Consider the following 6,022-nt stretch of genomic DNA (forward strand, 5'->3'; position numbering starts at 1 on the left):
GTAATTCTTTAAGGGAATTTTGTGTTTCCTCTTTAGAGACTTCTACCTGTTTAGTGGTATTTTCCTATAATTTTTTTAAGGACTTCTAACTCTTTAGCAGTGTTCTCCTGTATTTCTTTAAGTGAGTTATTAATGTCCTTTTTAAATTCTTCTTCCAGCATCATGAGATATGATTTAAAATTCGAATCTTGCTTTTTCGGGGTTTTGCGGTATCCAGGAATTGCTGTGGTGGGAGTATTGGGCTCTGATGATGCTGAGTTGTCTTGGTTTCTGTTAGTAAGATTTTTACTTTTGCCTTTAGCCATCTGGTAATCTCTGGTATTAGATGCCTAGTTGTCTCTGGCTGGAGCTTGTTCCTCCTGTGATTCTGTTGGTCTCTGTCAGCACTCCTGGGAGTTCAACTATCTCCTGAGTCCCAATGGTCAGAGCACTCTCTGCAGGCAAACTCTCCTCTTGCAGGAAAGGTGCCTAGAAGTCTGGAGCTCAGATCTACCTCCTGAGTCCTGGGGTCTGAGCCCTCCCTGGAGGCCAACTCTCTGATGGGGAAGGTGCCCAGGGTTCTGGGTCTCAACTCCACCTCCTTGCTGAGGATGAAGGCCCAAAGGGACCCTGTCCAAAATGCTCTGTTATGTCTGTTGCCCATGTGTTTTGCTGCATCGACGGGTCTCAGTGATCCCAAGATCCTGGGTGTGCTAGGGCCTGTTGAGTTCATGCCCATGATGGCATAGGGCTGGCACCGTCCTGAATGAACCCCAGCTGCTGGTCAAATGGGTTTCCTTTGTCCCTGTCCCTGCTGGCACAAGACCCTCCAGGTTTTTTTTTTGGAACAGGTGTTTTGTTTCACTCACCAGTGATCTCAAGATCCTGGGTGTGCTAGTATGCCTGCGGTGGGGAGGGTCCTCTGGGGACTTTGGGACCCTCCACAGAGCAAAAGTCTTATCATATTATGGAAATGTTCAGTCCATAATCAATAGAGGTGTCCAATGTGTCCCAGTAGATGTGATAGGTCTAGGCATAGGATAAGGTATATTGGCTCAGATCTCCTATTTGAGTCAATTATAGTAAAAGAAAGACAAGGAGTTCAAAAGAAAGATCAATCTAGATTATGTGTCCAAAATTTACTGCTTTCATATGGCCCATAAAAATGACTGTTTCTGCTTTGATTTGTCTGTAATTATGAAGATTAGACTCAGAAGACTGCATGATTCAGGAGCTAGACTGAAATGATGCATGTCATTTTGTTGACATAGATATCTTATTCACTCAAGACAGCCATGTAGAAGGAGAGCTGTATCAGGCACACTTTAGCACTAAAATAATTTGTACATGGTAAAAGAAGTATCCAGTCAGAATTGGTTCATCACAGTTTTCCTTTTCATCCTCCACCACATTGGATCCTAAGTATATACCATCACTTTTCTTGTAGAGGCTCCGAATGAAAATAAGTGCTAATGAGCAGCTATTGAAGACTACTACTAAGGACTCAATTAGAAGGACAACTTCAACTCAGAATTTCTTGTTGTTCCTCTGCATATGTATTGCTATCCCAGAACTTTAAAGCTGTGCATATTGAATTGTATTCTTGGTGTCTTTATTTTCATTATTAAAAGAATTTAAGGATGTACATGGTAATGGCTAGTCTTGGCTGTCAACTTGACTATATCTGGAATGAACTACAAAACAGAATTGAAGGGCACACCTACTGAAAAGAAGTTAGAGATACCTGATATTCCTTGCTTAATATTGATGAGAGGATTTTAAGGCTCAAGGAAATTGCAATGCTAGAGTGTATATGTTATGTAAAACCTAGTCCTCCACAATGGAAAGACCCAAAAGATATGCCCTTCTTAAATTTTAAAAGACATAAACTGATGAGAAGGTCACCAGGACATTTGGAGAGTTTTGTTTTGCCCTTTTCCTTGTCACAGACCTTAGGGTTGAAGATGCTGATGCTCAATAAGATGAATTAAATATGATGGGTTTAATTGGGCCCCGGGGTAACAAGGTCCATGCAGCATTGAATCTCCAGAGTCAAGGTGATCATAGTTATTACAATGGACAGCATAAACACAACAATGGATGACATGACTGGGTACTGGTTAATCATTCATAGTGTTTCAAGGCATAAAATAAATAGGAAACCTACTGCATATCTGTTTGATCTATATAAGCAGAAAAATTCTCACACAAATAAAAGAAAGACTTCATTGGATCATTGCAAAAAGTAATTTTGGTCAGTAAATCACTTTTCATACTGGAGCCAGTTTGCAAACCTAGAATCCTTGAATGATGCTGTGGCCAGGTTCCCCTGATGATGGATTTTTAACAAGACACCTAAAAGTTTTGTTGTTGGCCATTCTCTAGTTCTTCCCCAGAGAAACCTGATCTTTTACAAGGTTAACTGTACACCAGGGAAAAAGAAATAATCAGATGTTCTAGGGTCTATTGAATACTGCTTCTGAATTGACGTTGATCCCAGGAGATCCTAAGAAACATTATTGCCCTCCAGTTAAAGTAGGGGTGTATGGATGTATGGTCATTAATGACTGACTCATAGTAGTTCCAATAGGTACTCAAACATATCCTGTGGTCATTTTCCCAGTTACAGAATGTATAATAGTGATAGATATACTTAGAAGCTGGCAGAATTCTCACATTGATTCCTTGACCTGTGGAATGAAGTTGTTAGGACTCCCAGGGGCCCAAATGTTGAGAATATGACCCCCAGAAACACAGCTTGACAATAGATTGCTGCAATGGCAAGAGGTCTTTGTTCCAACGTGCGTGGGGTTGCTCAGCCTCACAGGGAAAGTCAACCCTGATTGCTAACAGTACAGTTTTTTTATACTCTTTTTTTTTGGGGGGGGGGGGCTACACAACTTTATTATTATTGACTAGCAAAGTAACAGTTATTTTTATTTTTTTTTTTTTACTTTTGGTGGTCAGCTATTGGTGTGTCAGAAACTTTGTCATTAAGGTAAGTTTATCTTCAAATTCAAACTGAGGCTGGGATCCCAGTGACTGCTATTTTTTTTATGGCTAATTTTTGAGAGCAGCTAGTCTTGCTCTGGCAATTGTGGTCATTTTGACTGTTAGTGATGGGGTAGGATCTGGGTAGTCTTGAACTCATTTACATTGGCAGGGAAAGGCTTGTTTATACTGGCAGGGACAGGAAGAATTCCTCAAGCAGCAGGGGGAAGGGAAAAGCTTCTACAAACAGCTTTGGCTCACATTAGCCAGGCCAAAACTATATTATTTCTTCAAAGGCTTTTATGGTTGGAAAGGCTAAATGGATGCCTTTAGAGTTGCTTCTGCCCATGAAAATAGTAAATCAAAAACATTATCTTACTCTTGGAGGAATTGCAGAAATTGCTCCCACCATAACGGACTTGAAAGAAGCAGAAGTGGTGGTTTCCACCACATATCCATTTAACTTTTCTATCTGGCCAGTTCAGAAGACAGATGTATCATGGAGAATGACAGTTAACTATTGAAAATTAAATCAGGTAATAACACCAATTGCAGCTGCTGTACCAGATCTAGTTTTGTAATTTGGGCAAATTAACATATCTTCTGGTACCTGGTATGTAGTTATTGATCTACCAAAATGGCTTCTTAGTACCTGCCCATAAGATCTTCCAGAAGCTATTTGCTTTCAATTGGTGAGGCCAGTAGAATACTTCTACAGTTTTCCCTTAAAGATATAGTAACTTTCCTGCCCGATGTCATAACTGAGTTAGAAAAAATATTGATTTTCTGTCTGTTCCACAAATATCACATTGGTGCACTATATTGATGAGATTATTCTGATTGAACTAAGTGAGCAGGAGGTAGTAACCACTTGGGACTCATTGGTAACACATATGCATATCAGAGGATAGGAAATAAATCCAACCAAATTTCAAGGACTCAGTAGAATTCTTAGAAGTCCAGTGGTATGGGGCATGCACAGATATTGCTTCTAAGGTGAAAGATGAGTTATTTCACCTGGCTACTCCCACCACCAAGAAAGAAGCAAAAAGTTTAGTAGGTCTATTTGGATTCTGGAGAAAGCACATTTTCTCATTTGAGTGTGTTATCCAGGTCAATTTAAGAAGTGACTCAGAAAGCTGCTATCTTTTTTTGCGGCCTGGGATAGGAGAAGGCACACAAGTAGATTCAGGCTCCTCTCCCACTTCGACCATATGATCCAGAAGACCCAATAGTACTTAAATTATCAGTGACAGTGAAAGGTGCTATTTGGAGCCTCTGCCAGGACACTGTAGGTGAATCACAGAAGAGATCATTGGGATTTTGGAACAAAGCTGTACCATCATTTGCATACAACTATTCTCACTTTGAAAAACCACTCTTGGCCTGCCATAGGACCTTATTGGAAAATGAACATCTGACAATACTACACCAAGTTATCATGCAACCTGAACTGCCCTTCATGAAATGGTTATGATAAAGCCTCTCAAGTTATAAAGTAGGACATGCACACTGGTAGTCTATTATCTAATGGAAGTAGTAATCTGCAATCAAGCACAGCAGGTCCTGCTGGAACAAGGAAGTTACATAAAGATGTTCTTCAAATGCTTATGGTTTCTACCCCTTTTACAATGTCATCAGCTGTCAAGCATGCACCTATAGTCCCTCTGATTGGGTGACCAAAGAGGAGAATTCCAGGACATGGTTTACTGACTTTTCTGAATGTTATGTAGGTGCTACCCAGAAGTGGGAAGCTCCAGCATTACAACCCCTATCTGGGACAAGCCTGAAAAATACAAGTGAAAGAAAATATTCACAGTGGACAGAAGTCCAGGCAGTACAAATGGTTTTAAACTTTGCTTGGAAGAAGGGTTCAGATGTACAATTATTCAATGCCTCATGGGCTATAGCCAATGGATTGGCTGGCTGGTTAGGGACTTAGGAAGATCGTGATTGGAAAATGTGTGAGGAAAGACATTTGGGTAATAAGTATGTAAATAGATCTCTCTGAATGGGTAAAGCTCAACAATACTGACTTACACTTACCAAGGTTGACCTGGCTACAGCTGCTGCTGAATGTCAGATCTGTCAACAGCAGAGACCAACACTGAATCCCAGATATGATGCCATTCCTTGAGGTGACCAGCCAGCAACCTGTTGGCAGGTTGATTACATTCTACCACTTCCTCCATGGACAGGGCAACATTCTCTTCTTATTGAAGTACATACTTATTTTGGTTGTGGATTTCCCTTTCCTGCATTTAATGCTTCTGCCAAAATGACCATCCATGGACTTACAGAATACCTTATCCACTGTCATCTTATTCCACACAGTATTGCTTCTGACCAATGAACTCATTTCACAGAAGTGTGACTCTGGGTCAATGATCAAGGAGTCTACTGGTCTTATCCACAATGTTCCCCACCATCCTGAAGCATCTAGTATGATGGAAAGATGGAATGGCCTCTTCTAGACACAGATACAGTGCTAATGACATGGCAACAGCATGGAGGGCTGGGCAGAATTCTTCAGAAGAAAGTATATGCTTTGAATCAGCTTCTAGTATACGGTAAAGTGTCTCTCATAGCCAGGATCCACAGGTCTGGGAACCAAGGTGTGTAAAAAGGAATAGTTACTCACTATCACTCCTAGTAACCTTATAGGAAAGTTTTTCTTCCTTTCCTCACAATCTTAGGTCCTGTTGGCATAGGAGCTTTGGTTCCAGAAGGGGGAGTACTCCTACGAGAATCCACAATAAACATTCCATTGAACTGGAAGCTAAGATTTTTCCCTTGGTCATTTTGGGTTTCTAATGTCCTTAAACTAACAGGTTAAGAAAGGAATAACAATGATAGAAGGGATGATAGATACAGATCACCATGGGGAAAATGGATTACCTCTCTACAATGGAGGTAAGAAGGATTATGTCTGGAGTGCAGAAGATCCTTTTGGGTGTCTCTTAATACTACCATGTTCTGTGATTAAAATCAATGGGAAGCTACAACAACCTAATTTAAGTAGGATAAGAAAGGAACCAGAGTCATCAAGAAT

The 6,022-nt window shown here is 40.5% G+C and overlaps 1 protein-coding gene across 1 annotated transcript in view; it reads left to right on the forward strand.

Annotated features, from left to right (window-relative positions):
* The window catches only part of LOC110291150 (signal-regulatory protein beta-1-like), a 49,942-nt gene extending 48,392 nt beyond the window's left edge, over positions 1–1,550 (forward strand). Inside the window, exon 6 of the mRNA XM_021158122.2 lies at positions 1,427–1,550. The gene's annotated coding sequence lies outside the window, so the exon portion shown is untranslated. The remainder of the gene's footprint in view (positions 1–1,426) is intronic.
* Positions 1,551–6,022: the final 4,472 nt, after the last annotated feature.

This window comes from Mus caroli, unplaced genomic scaffold (assembly GCF_978045245.1).
Source record: "Mus caroli unplaced genomic scaffold, Mus_caroli_1 scaffold_3, whole genome shotgun sequence".
In the NCBI taxonomy this organism is placed as follows: Eukaryota; Metazoa; Chordata; class Mammalia; order Rodentia; family Muridae; genus Mus; species Mus caroli.